The 24317-nt window shown below is 55.6% G+C and overlaps 1 protein-coding gene and 1 long non-coding RNA gene across 5 annotated transcripts in view; one reads left to right on the top strand and one right to left on the bottom strand.

Moving 5' to 3' along the window:
- The window catches only part of RALB (RAS like proto-oncogene B), a 60478-nt gene that overhangs the window by 35579 nt on the left and 582 nt on the right, over positions 1 to 24317 (bottom strand). Inside the window, exons 1-2 of one of the 4 annotated variants that reach the window (XM_073807863.1) lie at positions 4937 to 4953; positions 4234 to 4373 (exon numbers count right to left, since the gene is read on the bottom strand). The exons of 1 other annotated variant lie outside the window; for it this stretch is intronic. The gene's annotated coding sequence lies outside the window, so the exon portion shown is untranslated. Of the gene's footprint in view, positions 1 to 4233; positions 4566 to 4936; positions 5088 to 24317 lie in introns of those variants that run through there. 2 more of the 4 variants (XM_033860337.2, XM_033860335.2) reach the window with 2 other exon arrangements.
- On the top strand, positions 5374 to 11249 carry LOC117312993 (uncharacterized). The gene is made up of 2 exons (XR_004527487.2): positions 5374 to 5691; positions 7932 to 11249. It is a non-coding gene; the product is annotated as an uncharacterized lncRNA (long non-coding RNA).

The following is a 24317-nucleotide window of genomic DNA, read 5'->3' on the forward strand; positions in this document are numbered from 1 at the left end:
AGCGAGATTTTAATTTCTAATTTCCAAAGCTACTGAATATTTGGCTAATTAATCCTAGCATCTGACAATGAAGGAGCAGAGAAAGAACACAACGTTTCAAGTGTAGAATAGTAAAAACTCCAGCTGCATTTTAATCTCCCGTGGTACAAACTTCAGGAAGCGTATGAAACAAAACCTTCAAAAGGAAACTGTGGTAGTTAGCCTCCAAGAATGCCAATGGTCATCAGGCTTCCCCAGGGCAGCCCACTCCCACACTGCACCAGGTTGGTCCATGTGCTGGCAGAAGGGATGGTACACGGCTTCCAAGAGGAGGTACCAGGGCACGGCAGTCTCCATCGTGATCATTCTCTCTCTCTCGCTTTCTCTCTCTCTCTCTCTCTCTCTCACACACACTCACACACACACACACCCACACACACACACACACACACACACACACACACACACACACGTCACTTGCCCCGGGGGAGGTGAGCGCCCAGGTTGTGCAGAGCCCTGCGGAGCGGCCACGTGGTGAGCACTGAGGCCCCCAGGCCACAGGCCTGTGCGTGCCCCGTCTCAGGAGAAACTCTGAACCAGAGCGCCCAGCCGAGCTGCTCCCAGATCCTGAACTTCAGAAACTATGTGATCATAAATGTCTGTTGTCTTAAGCTGCTAAATTTGGGCCAATTTATTACACAGCAGTAGAAAATTCACTCAAAAGACAGACAAACTTTTGAGGCAGGCAGCCACACAGCACCAAACTACTCTATTTCCTTCAACTCATGACATATACTAAGCAAAATTACATAGCTTGGAATGTTTTAATTTGGATGAGACCGAACTCAGTATTTTGTATGTCGATTCCCAATCTGGTGGGCCTAAATCATACTGTATACGTATTGCCCACTAAGCACTGACAAAAGCAACAAAGACAGCAATGTATTAGCCATTATCTATTGATAGCACCCGTTTCTGCATTTAGACTTCGATTTTTTAAAAGGCAAAAACTCCCCAAAGATTGGTCTACAACCACGACAGAGAACACTCAGGAAAATGATAAGCACTTACTTTTTTTTTAGAGTAACATAAACTTGAAATTGAGACCCGGCTGGTATTTTGCAGTTGCTATAGGAACCACAGGTACCTTCCCTCTTTGACACTCCGCATCCACATTCTCTTCGTCTTTCTTTCCACTCTCACCCACCCAAAAGCTCACACGCCCTGCCCTCATGTCTGCTTGGCCCCTCTACTTTTTGGAACATCCAATATGTACACGTGCACACCCGTATTTGTATTCCTAGGAACCAAAAGAACTGAGGACACAGCTCATGGTCAAATCTCCAAGGCCAGATACTTACCTGGTATTGGTTAGATCAGGGGGTCTGTGCCAGCAGATAGCTGATGCTCAGTAAGGAGCAGGTTCCCTCCTCCTCCTTGCCCACCCCGGCCCCCTCCGCATGATGAGGGAAGGGCTCCATTTCTCTGGTACTCAGTCAGCTCTCTTCCATTCAGACTCCTCAGCAACACTCATTCACTTTAGAGAAACATCCAGCAGGCTCTATGTTCTGTACAGGCAGCCCCCAACTTAGGATGTGACCCACGATTTTTCACCTTTATGATGGTGTAAAAGAGATAAGCATTCAGTAGAAACCTACTTCAAATTTTGGACTTTGATCTTTTCCCGGGCTAGCAATATGCGGTAAGATACCCTCTTGTGTGCGCAGAGACCTAAATAGACAACGTCTCCAAAGAAGACGTACAGGTGGCCAATAGGCGCGTGACAAGATGCTTGACATCGCTAATTATTAGAGAAACGCAAATCAAAGCTACAATGAGGTACCAACTCACACCGGTCAGAATGGCCATCATCAAGAAGTCTACAGATAATAAATGCTAGAGAGGGTGCGGAGAAAAGGCAACCCTCCTACACCGTTGGTGGGAATGTAAGTTGGTGCAGCCACTATGGAGAACCGTATGGAGGTTCCTTAAAAAACTGAAAATAGAGCTGCCATATGATCCTGCAATCCCACTCCTGGGCATATATCCAGACAAAACTGTAATTCAAAAAGATACATGCACCCCTATGTTCATAGCAGCACTATTCACAACAGCCAAGACATGGAAACAACCTAAATGTCCATCGACAGATGAATGGATAAAGAAGATGTGGCACATATATACAATGGCATATTATTCAGCCTTAAAAAAGAATGAAATAATGCCATCTGCAGCAACATGGATGGACCTAGAGATTCTCATCCTAAGTGAAGTTAGTCAGAGAGAGACAGACAAGTATCATATGATACCACTTATACGCGGCGTCTTTTTAAAAAATGATACAAATGTGAACTTATTTACAAAACAGAAACTGACCCAGAAACATAGAGAACAAATTTACGGTTACCAAAGGGGATAGCATGTGGGGATGAGAGGCAGGGGGAGGTAAATTAGGGAGTTTGGGATTAACGCATATGCACTACTCTATATAAAGCAGGTGAACAACAAGGACCTACTGTACAGCACAGGGAACTCTACTCAATATCCTGTAATAACCTATAAGGGAAAAGGTTCTGAAAAATATATGCACACACATATGTATGTTTCACTTTGCTGTACACCTGAAACTAACACGACATTGTAAACCAACTATACTTCAATAACTAAAGAAAAAAAAACAAAACTCCTCTCTGTGATGCTGGACCACAGCCCCAGTCAGCCACAGGACCACAAGGGGGAACAGCTGATACAAGACCAGTCCGTACCCTCCATACCCACAGAGCCGGTCTGTTCTCCACTCTGAGTACAGAATGCAATAAGCTACATGAGATATTCAACACTTTATTATAGGACAGGCTTTGTTTTGGGTGATTCTGCCCAACTGGAGGCAATGGGGGTGCTCTGAGCAGGTCTAAGGTGGGCCAGGCTAAGCAATGGGTTCAGCAGGTTAAGCGTATTAAATGCGTCTTTGACCTACGATATTTTCAACCTATGGTGGGTCTATCGGGACGTAACTTCAGTAAGTCAAGGACGAGCTGGATTTGGAGCCAATGAAAAGTGGGACTCTTGCTATCACCCTGAGACAAGTTGCACTGGAAGCCTCAGAAGAGCTGCCAGGATCTCTCAGAGCTATTGCTCTAGGTTGTTACACTGTCTCCACATTTAGCTTTCAGAAAGAGGCTCCAATTATGTTTCTAGGTGGATAAGAATTTAGTAACTGAATGCAAAGACTTATTGTGGGATTGGGTGATGCAGCCCAAAGAATTATCTCAACCCTGTGGTCTAAACATTTCCAGAATATCAAGCCATCTTCCACCAAGGCAAGAACCCTGAAGAATTAAGGCAAGAAATCAGAACTTTTCCACCTCTTCCACCTTCTACCAAGACCCACTGAGATCCCATTTGCGGCCCTATTCTTGTTTTCCTATCTTTGTGTCCAGTCCCGTATTCCCAAAAGACATCTAATAAGTTATCCCGCCCACTTTTTTTCATACGAAACCCTGGGCATAGGGAAATCTTGCTGACACCTCAGGTCAGAATAGTCACTGTTTCCAATGGGAAATAACATGAATAGAAAAGGAAGGGAAGACCCAGATGGGGCAGGAGAAAGACTAGCTGTAGCATCTGAAGCCACACACGAGGGATGTGTGTCCCTGGCCTTATTCCCACCCCTAACCCTAACCCCCACTGCCACAAAGGAAGCCGCCAGCGTTCCTTACTTCGTTTAATCCTAACAAGGAGCATGACTATCACCTTTTTACAGCTGTGGACTCTGCGGCACAGAGAAGTGCAGAGCTGTGCTCGAGATCACACCACGAAGAAAGTTTCAGAACGTGGGTCTTCGCACCTTGCCCTCCTGTCCTTCCCAATATTCAAGCCTACCTTTCCCGCTCACCCCGTATCTGAGAACTTGACATTCCAATCATATTGTTCCAGGTTGACGGAACACTGCCTTAAACTGTTTCCAACTGTGACATCCGAGAATCTTGCTGCTTTCTTAAAATACGGGTCATTTACCCGTCTGAAAGATACACTAGCCCTTCTGACAATCAGTGCCCACTATCCATCCTCAAAACCTAACCAAAAAAACATTTAAAATGAGGTTAGGAAACCGGGGCAAAGCAGAAAGTTCACTGTTCTACAAGGGACGAAACCAAGTCACAGACAACTCGAACGAGCCATCAGCCAAGTCTCTCCCAATGGCAATTCTAAACGAGTCCGGGGGACACAAGAGCTTCACTCCGGAAGACTCACCTGAAAGCAACATCAAAGTTCCAACGTTTCCAGAATTCACCCGAAAACGAGCACAGAACGGACGCTGCTCCCACGAGCAGCCTGGGCGCAGCTGTCTCGGCACCAGCGTCTGAACCCACCACGGGCACGACCTCCTAGACCTACGGGGGCGAGACGAGGCGCACGGGCAGGTCCAGGCGCGCCCCGGGAGAAGCCGCCCCAGCGCCAGCCCCTCGCGTAAGGGAGCTGGGCAGGGGGGTGGGGCGGGGGGCAACTTTGCGCTCAGCACCAGGACGGCAGCAAACCCAACACGCAGCAGACCGCGCAACTTCCGAAGCGCGGCCCCCGGGAGTCCACGGCCAAGCTCTTGAGGCGCTAAGAAGTTTGTGCAACATTCACAGCCTCACCCTGACCACAGCGGCGACTAAGGGCCTGAGGAAGTGGACCCTCCTCGGCTGGAGGCCCGAAAGGCAGGAAGTGGCGGCAGAGGCCACTTGCGGGACAAGGGAAGGAGCGCCGGACTCGGGAGGTGGCTGGGGCGCCGCCCCCATCTCCTCCGCCCCAAGCGGGTCTGGGAGGACCCCCGCCCCCGGCCCGAGCGGGGCCGCCGCCCCCAGGTCGCCCTCCTGCCACAGCCCTGCGCGGAGCCGGGGTCAGGTGCCACCCGGCCCGGGGCGCGCCCCACCTCGCCCGCAGGGCCCCGCCGGGGCGCCGACACCCTTACCTGCGACCCGTCCCGCGCCGCCTGGCCGTCCGCACCGGCCCCCGCCCTTAAACCCGCCCCGCCCGCTCCTTCGCCTCCTCCGGCGGCCGGACCCCAGCCCTGCCCAGCCGATTTGTCATTGAGCCGCCGGCTCTCTTCCCCACCCCCCGAGCGCGCGCCCGGCGTCGCCTAGGCAACCCCGCCCCTCGAGAGCGCGCCCTGCCTTCCGCTCCCGCCCGTCCCCCGGAGGCCTCGCCCATCGGGAGCCTACTAGCCAATCCGAAGCGGAGTTTCCCAGCCTTGGGCGGGGTGAGGAGGAAGCTTCTCCAATGAGAATCCGCCTAGGGCGGGAGGGGCGGGCTCCGCACGCAGGCCCCGCCCGCCTCCACTTCCTCCTGTCGGCGGCTGACGCGCTGCACGTGACCACTGCTCCAGTGAAGGAATCCGAGCAGGTCTGGGGACTCTGGGCGTGGCGGGCAGGGGTGCTTCCGCCGTGGGCTTAGGTCAGGGCGAGGCCAGAGCCCTGGAAAGCAAAAGGGAAAGGCAGGCCTGATGTGGAGAAACCGAGGCAAATCACGATGCCTCCAGGCGGCTGTCGGGACGCCGGCCCGGGGCTCCCGAGGCGGGACCTCCGCCTGCCGCCACCACTCACCACGCTGATGACACCCTATTAGCAGTCATGGGGTTGCCAGGGCCTCGCAATGACTTGGTCCAGGTCACGTACAAGGGCCGGAATCCTCACCCCAGCTGTAGCCTTGATGTCGGAAGTTCAGTGGGTAAGCTCATGGCCGACGGGTTTTTCACCCACAAGGCTCAGGAACTTGTAATTTCGATCCAAATAGGGTTTGGGTTGATTTTCCTAACTGCCCCTTTTTAGAGCTGAGTCCTACCCTCATTCCACTTCGCCTCCGCAGGATTTATGGCCCCACTGATCCCTACACAAACCTCATGGCACGTCCGTCACACACTGTATGGCAATCAATTGTTTAAATGCCCGCCGCTATATCTCTAGGGATGAAAACTATCTCTTGTTCAATTTGATATCCATAGCAGCTAGCACCGTGTAATTAATCCTTTCTTTGTTGATAATTATACACCAGGGTGCTGCGTGTGGTATATGAGAGGCTTTGTGCCTTGATTACATTGCTATGTATAAGCAGCTAACAGATTCAGGCCCTTTACCAAGAGCTGTATCAAAAAGCACAGAAGCTTTAACTTAGTCTTAAGTAACGGTCTTAACCAAAAACATGTCACCAGAATATCCTAGTGTTACCCTACTATCCTAAGTATTCTGTTTTACCCTTCTTGTACGCATTAAAGGCTTATATTGCCTGCTAATTATATGACAGAAACTCTGCCAGGTGCTATAAGAGAGAAGGTAGGAGGCTTCTCAAAAAAGGAGGCTCTCTATGGACCTAGAGATGATCACACTAAGTGAAGTAACTCAGAGAGAAAGACAAACACCGTGTGATACCGCTTATGTGTGGAACCTAAAATACGATACAAATGAACTTACCTACGAAACAGACTCACAGACAGGTGGAGAGCAGACTGGTGGTTGCCAAGGGGGGGGCGTGGGGGAGGGATGGGCTGGGAGTGGGGGATGAGCAGACGCCAACTATTGTGTAGAGAATAGATACACAACAGGGTCCTACTGCAGAGCACAGGGAACTATATTCAATATCCTGTTAAACCACAATGGAAAAGAATATGAAAAAGAATGTATATATGTATATGTATAACTTGAATCACTGTTTGGCTGTACAGCAGAAATGAACACATTGTAAATCAACTATACTTCAATAAAATAAACGTCAAGGTAAAAACTTTTTTTAAAAAAGGAAGCTCTCTAGTATTTATAACCTAGAAGGGGAGTCAGGTGCAAACTTTTTCCTATGGAGTAACAATGAAGTGCACAGGTTTAGAATCAGGAAGCACAGATTCACAGAACTAGCAATGATTAGGAAGTTGCTTAGCCTCTGTGGGCCTCAGTTTCCCCAGCCATCCCATAGGAGCAGCGCCTGTGCCCTGCAGGTGTGAAGATTTAAATGTAATTACCTATAGAGCTCTCGGTAGATACAGTGCTAGGAACTTGATGAGCGCTTAACAAATGTTAGCTTCAACTGTGATTGCCAGCAGAGGCCAAGATGTGCACTCAAGCCCATCGTAATCACCTAGGGGACAGCATTTCGTCCCGAGGCCCGTGGTGTCTGGGGTGTGCGCACCGCTGTCACACAGCCAGCGCTGTGTGCAGCCCAGCGGGAATGACCTGCTGTGATGATGTCATTTGACCAAATGCATGTTGAGACAGTGGAGTGGCTCCCCGCAGCCCGGCCAGCTGAAATGGGCAGTTTGGGGGACAGGATCAGGGTTGTGGAGACGACCAGCGTTTCCTGTCCCCACACCCCTAGGGTCCACAGTGGCCACAGGCGGCTTCCTTACCTTTCCTGGGTGCATAAGTGCCATTGCTGTGACTAGCAACAGAATGTCATGCAGGACGAATGCAGTGGGCTTTCTGAGAAATGCTGTCCTTACTCTCTTCCCCCCATTGCCCGCGCCCCCCCCCCACCTCCCTACCTCCTTTAACTCCCAGGACTCGGAGGGATTCCCCTGGGAGGAACATCTGTTCGGCTCCTAGACACGCCGGGCCCCGGCTGAGCATGGTGGGTGCAGAGAGGATCAGAACACTTTTGGAAGGGCTGTCTCACAGAGGTCACGGCCCAGGAGCATGTCCCATGGGGGGATGGGCCCTGAGAGGTGACCGGCCACAGAGCCTCTGGGACTGCTCCTGTCTGGTCTCGGGGCACCCCTGTCTGCTGAACTTCTCCTAAGGGAACCCTGACTGCCCGCAGAGCCCAGGGCCTGAACAGCAGGGATACGAGATCCCCAGCAGGCCCCTGTAAGGTGACTTGTACCCACTGCAGCTGTAGAAGAAACATTCTAGATGCTCCCTCTTTCAAAACTATCAACTGAGTCCAGAGCGCTGTCTGACAAGTATTTCCACTTCTCTTTCCAGGGCACTGGCGGGACCTGAACTTCCCAGCTCCCTGTGCTTGAGTGAGGCGATGTAACTAGTTCTACCCAATGACCTGGAAGCGGAAGGGACACGTAGTCATTTGGGGGCAGGAGACTGTCAGTGTGAGACCCTTCTCGATGGCACGGCCACTGGGAGTGTTTGGGAGGGTGGCCGCGCCGTCAGCCCCGGCACCTGCAGTGAGCACAGCGCCTCTCACCCCCGCCCCCGACGGCCTGAGATGTCCACTGACCATGGCGAGACATAAACGTTTGTGGTTTGAAGGCACTAAGATTCAGGAGTTGTTTGTTCGGCTGCAAAGCTTCGCGTCCTCTGACTGACGCCAGGCCCTAACGTGTACCAAGCTGTGGATGCAGTGGTGGACAACTCAGACGAGAGAACCAGTAGACGGACAAGCAACCTGAGAACTCCCGATGACCTCAGACTGGGTGGTCAGAAAAAGGTCTCTCTTCATATACACACTACCATGTGCAAAACAGAGAGCTAGCGGGAACCTGCGGTACAGCACAGGGCGCTCAGCTCGGTGCTCCGTGACCTCCTAGATGGGTGGGCTGGGCGGGCGATGGGAGGGAGGGCATAGGTGTATACACATAGCTGGTTCACTTCGTTGTACAGCAGAAACTAACACAACGTTGTAAAGCAACTATGCCCCCATTTAAAATTTAAAAAAAAAAGTCTTTCTCAGGAGGCGACATTTAAGCTGGGACCTGAAGGACGCAAAGGAATCAGTGTCAGGAAAGGTTGGGAGTGAGGGGAAGGAGAGGACCTTCCGAGCGGAGGAACAAGCCGCAGAGACAGCGGCCAGGAGGCGTGGACGGAGCGCCGTGGGCGGGGCGGGCGGGTGAGACCCCAGAGGGTGCAGAGGGAGGTGGGATCTGGATCATGCGGGGGCTCCTAGGTTAGGGTGAGGAGATTGGAATGTGTTCCAAGTGTGACAGGAAGCCACTTAGGAGGTTCAAGTCTGCAGGCGGACAGGCTTTGATTTAGGTTTTAGAAAGACCACTCTCGCTATCGTGTAGAGGTCGAGCTGTAAGGGGCAGGTGTGAGCGTGGGGCTTAGAAGGCTGTTCAGGGGTCCAAGCAAAGTGGGGTCTGCAGGGCCAGAGGCTGGAAGGGAAACCTGCCCTCAGGAGGTTCGGGGAGATTTGCAGAAGGAGGGGAGCAAAAGCACTGAACAGAAGGTCCTCCTGCCAAATCCCAGAGGAAGCAGAGGCAAGGCTGGACATCGGGACCCCCAGAGGTGCACTGACTCCAGGGAGACGGGTGCTCAAAAGCCAGGCGGAACGGGACTTGTGGAGCCACGGGGTGTGGAGCAGAGAGCTGGCCAGTTTCCTAGAACATCAGCCAGAACAGCCCTGGATGGTATTATTGGAAAGAGTCTGACAAGCTCTGACATCCCTGTGGGCATTTGATACTTGGTGACCGCCTCGATTAGAGGGGGGCCACCGATCTATAGACGGAAAAAAGCCATTCTTACCTACTGACGGCGGGAAGAATCTACTGTAAACAGCAAGACTAGATGGGGTGCATCTCCAGTGATCCAGTCACCTTGCTACTCTGTGTTTCCCCAGCCCTCAGTGCCCTGCACTTCCTGTTCTCAGGAACGGGTCTCACAGGCTCATTCACACACAGGAATAAATGACTAAAGACAGCTCAGTGCAGGACTTCCCTGGCGGTCCAGTGGTTAAGACTGCGCTTCCAATGCAGGAGACACGGGTTCAATCCCCGGTAGGGGAGCTAAGATCCCGCATGGCGCAGCCAAAAAGAAAAAAAAAAAGACGGCTCTGTGGGTTCCCATTCCTTCCTGGGCATTTGCATCGTCCAAAACTAAAACCTGAAGTCTTAGGTCAGGGCAAGTATTTAGGGGAGGACCAGAGAACTTTAGTTCACACAAGTAGCGTGGAGTGACTTATCCGTCCCCGGGAAGAGGTCCCGACTCCTGAGTTCTCACTTGGAATCCTCCTCCAAAGTCTGGGGAACAGCCCCAAGCCTCCCCTTCCTTGCAGCCTTTCGCTGGCAGCTACCAACAAAAGCCCCTGGTGCTCACTTATTCCTAAACGTGTTCAAAATCTTGCCTTTGGTGTTCAGTTTAGTTACTGTCACTGAAAAAGACTGTTTTATCAAGAGCTTCTCTCTCACCGTTACCGCCTTCCTTGTGGTCTCTACGGACCTAGCCAGGCAGCAGGGACTAACCAGACGACATCCCAGCAGTTGCCCTGCAGAAGCCCCGTAGTTAGGTGGAGGAGCTTTCCCCTTCCAAAAGAGGCGACTCCACTTGGGACGCACATTGGAAAATAATGATTCCTTGCTAGTTTGAGCTCTTGAATCAGCTGCACTTATCCTTCTGCCATCACAGCTTACCAAGAGTTGTCCCCCAGAAATGAGGGTAAGTCTGTCTTGCCATTAAGTAATAAGTCTTCATCGTTGTGGCTCAACCCACCGCGTGCCAGCTCATCCCCTCCCCTTCCCACTCTGGGGACACACGTGCTCTGTGCTTCCACAGTAACCACCACCAAGATCCAGTGCTGACCTCCAGGTGACCAGAGCAAAAGTCCTGCAGGGTGACAGCGGCAAAGCCCTCGAGGGTGAGCGAAAATGAGCCCCGAGTGTCTGGATTCTGTGCTGAGCTCTCTGCAACATGAAACACTAGCCATGGTCTCCCAGGAAGCCGGCCCCCTCTAACAGCATGAGCCCAGCCGTGCTCCTGAGCTGCAGATGCATGAGCCCCACGGAGCCTAGCTCTGGGCGGCTAGGTGGACACGCGGACAGACAGAGAGGACGCGGGGACACACAAACTTGAGCTAGGAGGAGGGATGAGGAAAGAAGTGATGCTGGCTGTGTAGGGGAGCGAACCTTGCCACCCCAAAATGTGTCTCTTCAGCTTGCACATTATTTTGAGCTAAATACAATCAAGGCCCAAAAGACTTCGACCCTCCCCCTAACTAACCGCCTAAAGAATTTAGATGGAGGGCCTGTTCCGGGAAGAACTATCGCTGCAGAAAACCGTAATATAATAACATGAGTGAGGGGTGGTCGACGGGGGAAACTAGCAAGGCCCGTGCGATCACAGAGCACCTCCGTGTCCCAATGCCCCTGCACAGCCCAGCAAACATCTGTTTATCCAACATTTGCTCATTTGCTTCTTTCATCTGCCTGTAAATTGCCTTCGTCCCCTTTGAAGGCCAACCCCACCCGCTCTCCTCCTGGATGGCGCGTAAGGCTCACCCGCGTGACTTGTGCCGGGCCCGTGTTCTTAGGGGGCCCCTGTATGTACCTAATTACAGTCGACTTCCCCTGTGAATCTGCCCTGCGTCTAGTTAATTCTTAGGCCAGCCGGGAGAACCCAGAAGGGGCCGGGAAAGTTCCTCCCCAGGAGCTGGGTGCGCCGCGGGCACTGGCCTCTGCTCTCTCCCGCCCGCGCGCAGCCCATGCTGCTGCGCTTCCTCCCTTTCTAGTCGAGGCCCCTGGGCACAGAGGACCAAGGCGGAGAGCCCGAGGTCAAGCCCGGCCGGAGCTTGGCCTTGAACTGGCTCTGCTCTTGGCCTAGGGCAGCCAGAGAATTCCTGGCGGCCTCCCAGCGCGGACCAGGCGCCGCAGGCCTCATTCACCGCCTGCCGGCTGCTGGGGGAGGAGTTGGGCTGCACCTCCGCCCCTGCCCCGCCCCCTTCCAGCGGCTGGGTTGCCCCGCCCCTCAGCCACTGTCACTCTGCCCCTCCCCCGCTCCGTGATTCTTTTCATGAGCCGCACTTTTTTTATACTGTGCTTTTCTTTTTTTATGGACAGCCCATCTCATCCCTGCGTCCGCTCCAGAGAGCAGGGCAAGGCTAAGGGGTCAGAGGGCTGAGGAATGTGGGGTGGCCAGTGGGGGATAAGGGACCCCTGAGCCAGGGGCCCCTGCTTTGGAAGGAAAGGAAAACTACCACTAGTAAAGTCAGCCCCGCCCCCCAGCCCCTAGTCCCTCCTCCAGCAGCAAGACCTCTAAAACATGAGTTTTAATTCTTTACAACAGCCAAGAAGAAGCTGGGTAGACAGGAACAAGGTTAAAGTGGCAATGAGGTGAGCATGGCCCCCAGGGCTCGGAAAGCTGCAGGTTCCCATGGAGGCCGGGTCCCTGCTGGGAAAGCCCCAGAAGGATGGGGTGGCGACCTCCTTCCACAGCCCTCGCAGGTGGCACATCCCGCAGGACACTCAGGCCCGGAAACTGCAGGAAGCAAGGCGGGCCCCAGGGGGCTGCACAGCCCCACAGCATGATGGCAAGGGCCAGCCGGCCTGCCCACACCTCACACAGGTAGGAGACGAGGCCCAGACTCGGGAGGCCGCAGGGGTGGGTTTGAGGCCACAAGGAGCCTCTCGGCTGACACTGGGGTCCAGCCCGTCCCCCCGCCGCACTTCGCCACGGCCCAGGCCGAGCAGTTTACAGTGGGTTCTCAGCATGTCTCATGTCGCACAGTCCAAGAGGGAGGTGTGATTTCCAATTCACAGGTAGGTCAGTGAGGTCGAGAGGCAGACCAGGCCTCAAACCAGGTGTGCCTGACAAGTCCACACTCTTTATCCCAGGCCCATGGCTGCAAGGCTGTGTGACCTTGGACAAGTCACCTCCCCTCTCTGGACGTCGGTCTTCTCCGTCTCGTGAGAGTCTCAAGTCTCTGCCAGGCACCAGCTGTCAGGGCGGAGTGCTTCTCGGGCCCTGTGCTCTGCGCCTCCCGACGGGCACCCGACAAGGCGGAGGCCACGCCTCTGGCAGCGCCAGCAGAGCTCCCTGCTCTCGAGGCCCCACCCCGTGTTCCTGCTCCCACCTCATCACAGCCTAAGCCCTCTCCAGGAGTTTCCCTGGAGGAGTGGCTGCCGTCTAAAGGATGAGGCCAGGGACTTCCCCGGGGGTCCAGCAGTTAAGACTCCGTGCTCCCAACGCAGGGGGCCTGGGTTCGATCCCTGGTCAGGGAACTAGAGCCCACATGCCGCAGCTAAGACCCGGCGCAGCTAAATAAATAAATAAAATAAAGGGCGGGCTAGAGAATCTCTCCCCAGATGACCTATTGCTGAAACACGGGAGACTGGGTCCTTTTGTTCATATCTGATGGCTGTCATCAGCCACTCACATTTAAATATTAATTCCTTTAATCCCTCCTACAGCTGAGATGTTATGCAAAGTGCCTGCTACAGTGTTTGACCCATAGTAAACCTCAATACTTGTTAATTAACGGACGGATGGACTGAGGGATGGGCGGGCGGGCGGATGGATGGATGGACGGATGAATGGATGGGTGGATGGATGAGAGAATGGTTGGAAGGATAGGATTAGGAGGCTCTAGGACAAGGCAGTGGCACTCACTGAACTGGAGACGTGTGGTGAGGCCGATGTGAGGTGGTCGACACACAGCAGAAGGTACGTGGCGGCCAGAGGGCTGCGTCTGGAGGCACTGGTACAGCAGGAGGCGGGGAAGGCACATGCAGGGACCAGCGCGCCAGGTCAGGAGCACAGGCCCCCAACGTGCTGACAGCACCAGTCTCCCACTGCAGGCTCCGTGTGGCACGCAGAGCAGGTCAAGCACACGGCCCATCTTACTCACGCCTGGCGATTACAGACCCTGCTGTCAGCCTGGTCAACTCACGCTGGGTAGCGGCTTGACCCAAGGCCACCGCGTATGTCTCAGCAGAGCCGTGACAGGCTGGGCCCTGGCCTTGATGACCAATGCCGGCAGGCCCCTGACCTGGAACACCCAGACCACCTCCCTCAGTGGACAACGGCCGCGACTACTAAGGTGGCCACGTCGACCACAGCTGCAACACTGCGGGCATATTTATACTACAGGTTATTCACTGATGACCGCAATTCAGATTCGGCTGGGCCTCTTGTATTTTTATCTGCAAAATCTGACAAGCCTGCCCAAGCCCAGGGATCTCTGGTTGGGCAAATATCAGTGGCCCACACCCACCAACGTTTTCAAAGCCCCAGCTGCTGGGCTTGCCCAGAAGGGAGGCGAGGGTGGCCGGCCCAGACAGAGGGACCCCCCGCCCAAGGCATGCGAGTGTCCCCCCAGCCACGACAGCGGGGCTCACATGAGATGGTGTGTGGCAGCCCTACCCCTGGGGGGGCATGGGGGAGGAAGTGCCCCTCCAGGCCTTATCCAGTCCCACCCCCTCCTCTAAGAAGCCCCCCCATGACTCAGGCCTCTCTGATCTGTGCACACATTTTCACCACCAAGTACACGTTCTCTTCTGCTGTCCTGGGGGCGTGAGGAGCCCCAGCAGGCCAAGTGCCGGACGCTGCAACCCAGCATGAACAGTGGAGCAGCTCCCACCCGTAACACAAAGATGACTTAAATCCCGGCCTGCCATAGCCTGGCCGAGGGCCCTTGGGCAAGCTGTGTCATGGCTCTGAGCCTCAGTTTTCTAAGTATTTTTATTCATTTACTTACTTGGCCGCGCCGTGCGGCATGTGGGGTCTTAGCCTCCCAACCAGGGATGGAACCCGCGCCCCCTGCAGTGGAAGCACGGAGTCTCAACCGCTAGACCGCCGGGGAGGTCGTGAGCCGCAGCGTTCTTGCCTGCAGGAGAAAGTCAGCTCACACAGGATGCTGGGGATTAAATAATGCGACGCCAACCTGGCCTGCACGGGCCCTTTGGTTCACATCCGTTTCCTTGACTTTGTCTTGCTTTGAATTCATTTATTATTATTTTTTAAACCGTGGTAAAATACACAACATAAAATTCACCACCTCAACCATTTTCAAGTGCCCGGTTCGGTGGCATTAAGCACGTTCACATCGTTGTGCAACCATCTCTGAACTCTTTGCATCTTGCAAAACTGAAACTCTGTCCCCATTAAACAGTAACTCCCCAGGCCCCCTCCCCGCCCGCCCCTGGCAACCACCCTTCTGCTTTCTGCCCCTAGGGATCTGACTACTCTAGGGGCCTTGTATAAATGGAATCATACAGTATCTGTCTTTTTGTGACTGGCTTGTTTCACATCACTTAATGTCCTGAAGGTTCATCCACGTAGCATGTGTCCTATATATATACACATATAAGATTTTGGTCATCCATTCACCCATCAGTGGACACCTGGGGTGCTTTCACCTTTCGGCTATTGTGGATAATGCTGCTATGGACACGGGCATGCAAGTATCTTTGAGATCCTGCTTTCAAATCCTTAGGGTATATACCCAGAAGTGGAATTGCAATCATATAGTAATTCTATTCTTAACTTCTTGAGGGCCCTCCACAATGTTTTCCACAGTGGCTGCACCATTTTACATTCCCACCAACAGTGGGCAAGTGTTCCAATCTCTTCACATCCACATCTACACTTATTTTCTGCTTTTTCATAGCAGCCATCCTAAGGGATGTGAGGTGGCAGTTCCCCCTGTTTCTGGACCCCGCTCCCAGCGGCAAATCGTGGGTATTAGAGCCGTGATTCTGCTGTCCTGAGCTTCCTTCTTGGTCCTCTGGGTCCCTGGGAGGCAAACGGGCTGTCTCTCTCCCTGCGGGGGACCTTGAGCCTGTGGCCCCCGGGGATTATTTACAGCTGGGGCCACCTCCGTCCACCCTCTTGGGCAGGCTCAGGATAGGCCCTCTGGGGGCGGGGGCAGAGGGCAGGCGAGGGGTGCGGCTTCTCCCCGCCGGGTGAGCGCGGCCCCCATGGCCTTCCCTGCTGGCGCCGGAGCCGAGCCCCGCCAGGCGCACCGCCCTGCGACTGCCGCGATCAGGGCCCCATGGCGGCGGCTGCCCTGCCAGCTCCCAGCAATGACTCTGCTTCTGTTCCAGGTCCCCAGGAGAGGCCGTCCCTCTCCCCCTGCAGCTGGGCTCCCACTGCCCCACCCAAAGGAAGCATCGGTGGCGGCCGGAAACCCCACCGTGAGGACACCGTCTCCCGAAGTCCCCAGCACTCGTGCTTGATGCCTGGAAGCCGCCCCTCGCTGACCCGGGGGCACGCACAGCAGAAGGCACCACCGCGAGGCTGGCAGGTGGACGTGGGAAGCGTTGACGGAGGGAAGGCCCGGGATGACCCAGGCCTGTGTGTATCCTGCTGTTTCTCCCCCCAAAGGGGACGCCCCATCACCACCTGCTGTGTGACCCTGGGCAAGCCCCCTCACCTCTCTGAGCTTCTCCTCCCACGTGAGAAGGCTAACACCTGAATCCCAGGGGCACCGTGCAGCCCGGCAGGACAACCTGGGTCCCACTCGCTGCACCCACCTGCAGACCATGATTTCATGCAGAAACCCCCCTCCTCCCAGCCCTGTCCCCAGCTGCCAAAATCCCAGCTACATGCAGACCCTCTGGAGAGGAAACGAAGCACTGGACTAAAAGGACAACAGCCTTCCTTTTCTGCCTGGGGCTGGCCGGATCGGAAGGGAAAAAACAAGCCCCTCCGCAGCTCCACCTCTACTCCACCCTTTCTTTGTGTTTGGGCTTCTAAGGAAACAGTGGGGCCAAGGGCGGTTTCCTTCCAGGACCCCCTCCTCCCTCCAGAAATTCCCCAGTGGCTGCCACGCTCAGTGATAAGGCAAGTGAACCATTTCAGAAGGGGGCCAGCACGTTTCAGAATGTGGAACAGAGGCGCGGCGTCTCCTGTGGTCCCTCCCGCCCCGAACCTTTAGAGCCACAGGTCACCTGGGCCACACACCCATCAGCATGTGACCTCCTGGAATGCGCTGAGACGGGGGACAGATAACCTGACGGGGGTAGAGTCGGTCACCTCCTCCTGCCGCCGCCCTCAAATCCTGACATCTAAACTATGGGGGGGCGGTGACATCATCGGGCGCCCACTGAACACCCGGAGATGCCGGCACTCGATAAGCATTCACTGCACAACGACAGGCCGACCACACGCTAGTGGCCGGGCATCGTGCTGGTATTCAGGTGCCCTCGGGGGGCACAGGGAGGGGGGCCCGGGGAAGGCGAGGCCGGCTGTGCCCCTCCCCTCGGCCCACGTGGCTGGCGCTCAAAGCTCTGCTCACTTGAAGCTAAGGGAGCCGCGAGAGCAGAGGGAAACGGAGCGGAAGAGCGAAGTCCAGAAAGGAGCCGGCGCCCAGCAGACAGACAGACAGACAGGGTGTCGGCGCAGAACTGGAGTCCAGCCCGAGGAAGTGGGAGGGCACAGGGGAAGGAAGGCTGGGGTCCTGAGGAAGGAGACGGATGGGCCCCTAGGCCGGACACCTGGGCTTTGTCACGCGGAGCAACGCTGAGGCTCGGGTCTCACCCACACGCTCCAGGGACAAAGCTGGTGGCAGAAGCCGAGCTCTGCTGAAGTACAGAGATGAGGCGCCCTCTCCGGCGGTCCAGGAAAACGTGCTGCCTGCACTCGCGCACCAAGGCCGCTTGGGGGTCAGGAGGGAGGGGCCCCACCCCATAATAAGTGTGGACACGCACCCACAGGCCTCTGCACCGGGACCCCTCGCGGCAAAAGGTCACGCACGCGTGTGGGGAGGGTCCTGGGACCAGTCAGGGGTGAGAAAAGAGAGGAGACAACTGGCCAAAGGTAAACAAAGGCCAGAGGCCTGTCCTACAGAAGGGACTTAAATCGCCTCCTTGCTGAGCCCCTCAGCAGAGAGGACGCCCACACCTTTCTCTCCGGGTGTGTCTTTCCGCCCTGCTTCTGTCTTCAATTAATACACTGCTTCTCTGCGTGGTGCTCTCCCATAGGCTGTGCTGTGTCTCTAATAAGAAACTTCGTACCTGTTTCTGCAGTTTTTGCCTCCTTGAAACACTCTTGCTTTCAAACGGGGGAAAGAGCCAAGGCCATGGTGCTCGAGCCTCCAGCCCCGGGTGGGCTCGGCTAGGATCCCTGGTTTTCATCCCAGCCGCCCAGCTCCAACTCCTGCACCGGGAACTCAGAACTCGCTTCGGGACCGCTCACCGCTGTCCCCCCCCGAGGTCACGCCCACGAGCTGCCCCCAGCTCCGGCCCTCGCAAGCTCGCCACACACCCCACGCCTGCCGATGCCCGGAAGCCCCGCAGCCCTGCCCCTCAGCCGCGGAGCACGCGGAAGGTGACGGGGAAGCAGGGACCGTCTGCCCAGCGAGCGAGGAAGGGTGCCAACCCACCCACAGGAAACGAGCTCCTGACACAGAGGCCCCCGTTACGATCTGGGACCCCACAAGTCAGGCTCCCTGTGCTTGTCCCAGAGCCCTCAGAGGGCAGCCCCAGGCCCTGAGGCCGCAAGGAGGCCGGGCAGCAAGAGCTCCCCGCCTCCGCCCCGCAGGGCCCTCCCAGGCTCCTGGCTCTGTGTCTGGCGGGCGGCACCTAGGCCCTCACCTTGATCACGTGATGCGGCAGCCAAGGAGCTGCCTGGGGGTGCAGGGCGCTGTCGCTCGGGGCGCGAGAAAAGCAGGACTGGGGGAACTTACGGGGGAGGCACAGCTGCCGGGAGAGCCCCAGCCCGGCTTCACCCACCGCACTCGGCAGGCGGCCACGGCGGCGGGGGAACGGGTCCCGGTCCCCCTTGGTGGCGGCAGCCCCAGCGCACACCCTGCACCTTCTGTCTCACAAGAGATCGGAGGTTTGCCCAAACCACCAGCAGACGGATTTCCCCACCAGCCCACACTAACTGCTTGTTGGATTCTGCAACCCAAAGTGCCGAGTCAGAGCTCCTGGGTGTCCCATGAGGGCTCCGATGGCGAGGCCGTGACCCTGAAGCCGGAACCGTCAGGCACCTGGGCTGTGCCCACCTGTGCGATGAGCCTGGGCGAGCGGCCCTGGGGGCCGGGCTGACAGCTTCCGCGCTCAAGGAGGCCCTGTGGGACGGGCGGACACTCAGCCAGCCCCACAGCTGTGTTCCGGGTTGTCTGCCTGCAGGGAGAGCCGAGGCTGCCCGCAGCTCTGCTCTCCTCCTGCGATGGCCCCACCGGCCCCGACAGTGCCTCGTGCCATCAGCTCCAGGCTGGCAGAGTCAGGCCCAGGGGGGCAGAGCCGCCTGCTGCCCATCCTTCCCTCCTCCTGGGAGGAAGGAATGCATCAGGGATTTTAGTAACGTTTTCCTACATCACGCTTGGAACACAGTAGGCGCTCAGCAAACGGTACTTTCTCCTCACTGGGTGGAAGGAGGCTGTGCACCGAGACCCTGGAGCTGGCCCACCTGTGCCCACCGGCCCTGCTGCCCCAGCGTCTGAGCTGAGCAAGTCCTGTCCGCTCTGAGCCTCGGGACCCTCGAGGGTCTGGATGCAGACAACGATCCTACCTACTCCCCAGCCTGCAGCTGTCCCGGCTCAGCATACAGGCCACGCAAGTGTTCACTATGATTTACTTAAGAGAGGAATCCAGCTGCGTCCAAAGGAGGGGATCAGACAAAACAAAAGCTTGAGAATACTACCAGCCATGAAAAAGAATGAAGTAATGCCATTTGCAGCAACATGGATGGACCTGGAGATTCTCATACTACGTGAAGTAAGTCAGACAGAGACAAACACCAACCATATGATACCGCTTATATGCGGAACCTAAAATATGACACAAATGAATTTATCTGTGAAACAGACTCACAGACACAGAGCACAGACTTGTGGTTGCTGAGGGTCGGGGGCGGGCGAGGGAGGGAGTGGGAGTTTGGGGTCAGCAGATGCAAACTGTCATCTATAGGATGGATGAACGACAAGGGGCTCCTGCAGAGCACAGGGAACTTTATTCGACATCCTGTGATAAACCGTCATGGAAAAGAACATGAGAAAAAGTGTATATATGTGTAACTGAATCACTTTGCTGTGCAGCAGAAATTAACGCGACACTGTCAAGCAACTACACTTCAATAAAATAAATTAAAAAAACAAAAGCTTGAATCCAGCCTTAGGGGTGGGGACATGGGCCCCCCGGCCCCCCACCCTCTCCAATGCCACCTAGAGACGGGGTCCTGGCTCTGAGGACAAAAGATAACCCCGCGCGTGAGCACACACACACAGCCACACCGCCACCCCCACCCGCCGCCCGGCTCCCTCGTGGATCGACCGCTGCAGAATTGTCCCCGTTGCACAAGGGCGTCAGGGTTTAGCACGGACCCAAACAATACGTAGTTTTTCCCACCAAAGAGGCAATAAAATCCCACTCCCTTCTCCAAAGCTGCATACAAAGTGCTGACCTTGACAGAGGTCAGCACACGGCTTCTACAAGACCTCTTTCCACAAGAGAGAAAGGGATCACACTGGAGTGGAAGCATTGCAGCTGGCAGCCAGCACGCCCCGGACTCTGTCCAAGGGAATCCGTGGATGGAGGCTGAAGGCGGCACGACTGCTTTCTAAACAGAAGGGCGGCCGACAATCCTTGGCATGGCTTCCCGCACGCCAGGACTGGCCCAGCGCTTCCCAAGCCTGCCCTCTGCCAGTCCCCCAGCTGCCCTCCTGGGTCCTAGCATCGCCCCATCTAACAGTAAAGAGAACAGGGGTGCGATGACCGAGCTGTGTGCCTGAGGTCTTGCAGCCAGTGATCAGCGAAGCGGGGATCCGGACCAGGGCCGCCCCACAGAAAACCCAGCCTTAGGCCCACAGCGCTACCCCGCAAAGAGAAGCTGCCCCAAGGGCACTAGGCCGGGAAGCAGCCCGGCCAGCAGACAGGAGCGGTGGCAGGATGAGCACAGGGACCCACAACAGCGGACGAAGGAGCTGGAAGAAGCAGGGCCCCAAACCATGCCCTTCGCCAGCTCTGCTGAGGGTGTTTGCTTTTCGGGGGGAGGAAACGCAGCTTGATGCCAAGGCCTGCTCCGTGTGCTGAGAAGCCAGACCCAGCCCGGGTTTGAGGCCCTGTTCTCCCCGCCCCACCTCCTCTGGTCCCCGTGTTCAGGTGGAAACGAAGGGGTGATTCCATCCAGACTTCTCCACTGGAAGATGGGGACAATGCAGCAGCCGCTGCAGAACCTCGCTCACGGGAAGCCGGCAAAGTCTGCTGCTTGGACTGCGCTACCCAGGACAGATACGGGAATTTCACGTTCCGGCCAAGCTCACAAGAAAAGGAGAAAAACCTGCTCTCCCCGCCAGCCCGGCCACTAACCTCACCCAGCTCGCTGCTCCGCGCAGCCGCAGCCGTGACTGCGATGGGTGAGCAGGTCTCCCAGTACCCGGGGCCCTGGGGGAGGGGCAAGGACCCCTCCCAGCACTGCCTGTATTATGATGTCAGAAAATAGGTTCTCATCCACCGCCCTCTGTATTCGCCCGAGGTCAAAACATACTTTTTTTAATGGTGAGAAATTGATTATTTAGGAAATGATTCCTTAAAGCCAACTTCTCGATCCACCAAGGTCATGTGATTTTCTCTGCTGTTAAACTTCACTGTAATAAAATGACAGGAAAAAACAAACAAGCAAACAAACAACTTCTCACCAGCTGTTTGGCAGAAACCCTCTGGGTTTTTCCTGGCTGTGTGTCCGACTTAGCGCTAGCGTGGACGGTGCTCTGTCTTCTCCCTGCGCTATTGTGCAGACAGGGCAGCGAAGGGCAGGGACCCCGGGTCCACAGCCCGGCCGTGGCCCTGGTCAGACACTCGGTCAGTGTCCGCCCGGAATGTGAGCGCCGCCCTCCCCATGCGAATAAACCGCGGTTCTTCTTACTCTGTCACTGCCATGGTCATCGGTTTCATATTTAACAGTGAAAACTGTTTTCCCGCCGCTCGCTCCCGAAGACCCTCTCAGCCCAAAAGGGGAAAACTGGGCCTTCTATTTACTTCCAGATGCGTTCACGTTTGTTGTTAATTAAGAAAAAACATCCTAGGTGTTCTTCGTACCTCCGCTCCCCACACACCCCAGCATCCCAACGGGTAATTGATGGCGTTTCCTTTGTGGATACATCTGTTGTGGTGGCCCTGATGGCCAGTAAAACCATTTTACTGAGCTTTTTAAAATCATCCACTTAGAGACTGTAAAGTAAAACCTCTTTCCCTCAACCCCCTGCTCCATAAAATCACTTGGAGTTCAAGAAATTATCTGTCTTCATGGGGGAAATCTGCTAATGCTGGATTTGCAATAGGACTTCATTCTGTGAACAGTAATTCACCGCCCTGAGGGCTCCCTAGATAAAGCCGGGAAGTTTACAGCGGTTAGGGGCAACTTGGAACGAACCTCAGCGACAGGTACGTAATTTTATGTTCTTAAAAGGGAAAAGTCTAAGACCAGCAGGAACTCTGCAGAATTTCACTTTCTCTGCTACACGAGAAGGAAGGGATTGCTTGGGCTCGGTTTTGATGCTGTAAGGCATCTCCAAGCCTAAAGATGTATTTTCCATTTAGATTCAGATATTTCGTGGTGAGAAAGCAGCACGGGGCTCAGAGGTTGGCTGTTTCCTCTCCTTGAACCACCTCCAGGGCTGGGCACTGGGCGGGGGCTAGAGATTTATTCCTAGACTTAGTGGTCCCTCCTCGTGGTCTCATCACCTGAGTCAGCAGCAGGTGAGCTCTGGACCAGATGCATGGACGCCAGACCCCCACAGAGGAGGCACGGGGCATTTGGTGGGAAGAGAAACACAGACCCTCAGGGCTAAGACGACGTTTCAGGGGCCATTTGGCCGAGGGTTCTGAGAGCCTGCTGCATACTGGAATCATCTGGGGAGCTTTAAAAACGTTTGGATTCCAGCTGCTGGCCCCCAGGACTCTGATTTGGGGAGTCTGGGTTGAGGTTGAGCCAGCAGGGCTGCATTGGGACCTGAATTTGGAGACTTCTGTCCTGCCCTGGCCCCTGGTAAAGCAGACCTGGGCCCAGGGTGGAGAAGTGAATTAGTTGCCAGTCATCTGGGTTAGTTATTTAACTAACAGAACTGAAGTTCTCCTTTAGGTGATAGAGGAAGTAGGGGTGTGTGTACAGATACTGGTCATGGACCGGATGTGCCAGCCCTACACCTCTGTCTTCCCACCTCCATCCCATGAGGCTAACATTACCATCCCCGTCCCACTGAGGAGAAACCCAAGCCTCACAGGCGCTGGGTCGTCTGCTTGAATGACAGAGCTGGGATTTGAATCCAGGCGGTCCCTTCCGTGACTCATCTTAAATACCCCAGGGCGGGTGTCCCCGACCTCCGGGCCGTGGACCGGTACCGGTGGGCAGCCTGTTAGCCGGGTGGCACAGCCGGAGGTGAGCGGCGGGCGGGCGAGCGAACCTTCACCTGCCGCTCCCCATCGTTCCCCGTGGCTCGCATCACCGCCTGAACCATCCGTGGCCCCCTCACCGTGGAAAAACTGTCTTCCACGAAACCGGTCCCTGGTGCCGGGAAGGTTGGGGACTACCGCCCCGGGGACCTCCCAGCATCGGTCAAGTTCCAGGCTCTGTTCCAGCTTCCTGCCCCCATCACCCAACCTTCACCCTACGGTGTACCCCCAGTGCTTCTTTTTTCTCGTTTTCAGCTGACCATTGGTCCCTTTCAGCCCAGGGACCTCTGGACGGCTCTCTGGGTGTGCCGTGCACACACTGTGCACACACAGTGTGCCGTGTCTGTGCCCTCTGCCTGTATGACAGAGTAAGCAGTCCTTGGGGCCAAGGCCACGGGCCTGGCACTTACCAGTCCCAGAGGGGACCACAGATGGGGGACGCGTGGATGGCCTGAAGCTCGTAGGCGGGGCCAGGCTCAGTGCCACGTCCCCCGGGGAGGCATCTGCGCAGGCAGGCAAGCCCACGATGCCCCTGAGGCAGCCGTGGGCCAAGCGGTCAGATGAGGCAAGAGAGATAGGCGGAGGCTGGTCCACCGGGCCTTGAAGGGCAGCGGGGAGCTTGGCTTTGGTCCTGAGAAACGAGAAGCCACTGAAGCTGTGCAGCAGGGATACCACGCCCTGTGACCCCGTGTCCCCCTGTGCCCCACATGCCAGACTGACAGCCTTCTGAAGGCAGGAGCCCCCTACGGTTCCTGGGGTGACTGCAGGGCCTGGCTCTGAAGGACAGGCAGAGGCATTTCTTGTGTTTACTGGTTTGTTTATTATTGTTTGCTACTTCACACCAGTCAGTGAAAGAATGAGAGGCACCCAGGGTGAAATTGTGACCCAAATTGGACAGTCTCGTTTCTGCCCCGGTAAAGACAGCATCCATCCACGACGCACCAGCCCGCAATTTACAACAAATCCAGGCGACAGCAGGAGTGAGGGTTATCTCAGCGTCACAGAGGACTCTTTGGCCGAGTAAATTAATAGCGTACATGAGACTGGAGAAGGCTCGGATGACACGTGCAAACTGTTGAAGATATCGAGGTGTGCCAATTTATTTATTTAAATATTTATTTATTTTTATTCTGGTTGCACCGGGTCTTAGTTGCAGCACGCAGGCTCCTTAGTTGTGGCATGTGGGATCTAGTTCCTGGACCAGGGATCCACCCCGGGCCCCCTGCACTGGGAGGACAGTCTTAACCACTGGGCACCAGGGAAGTTCTGGTGGCGCCAAATTGAGTACAAAGGGTGGCTGCTTGAGCGGCCT

This window comes from Tursiops truncatus, chromosome 7 (genome assembly GCF_011762595.2).
Source record: "Tursiops truncatus isolate mTurTru1 chromosome 7, mTurTru1.mat.Y, whole genome shotgun sequence".
Classification (NCBI taxonomy): Eukaryota; Metazoa; Chordata; class Mammalia; order Artiodactyla; family Delphinidae; genus Tursiops; species Tursiops truncatus.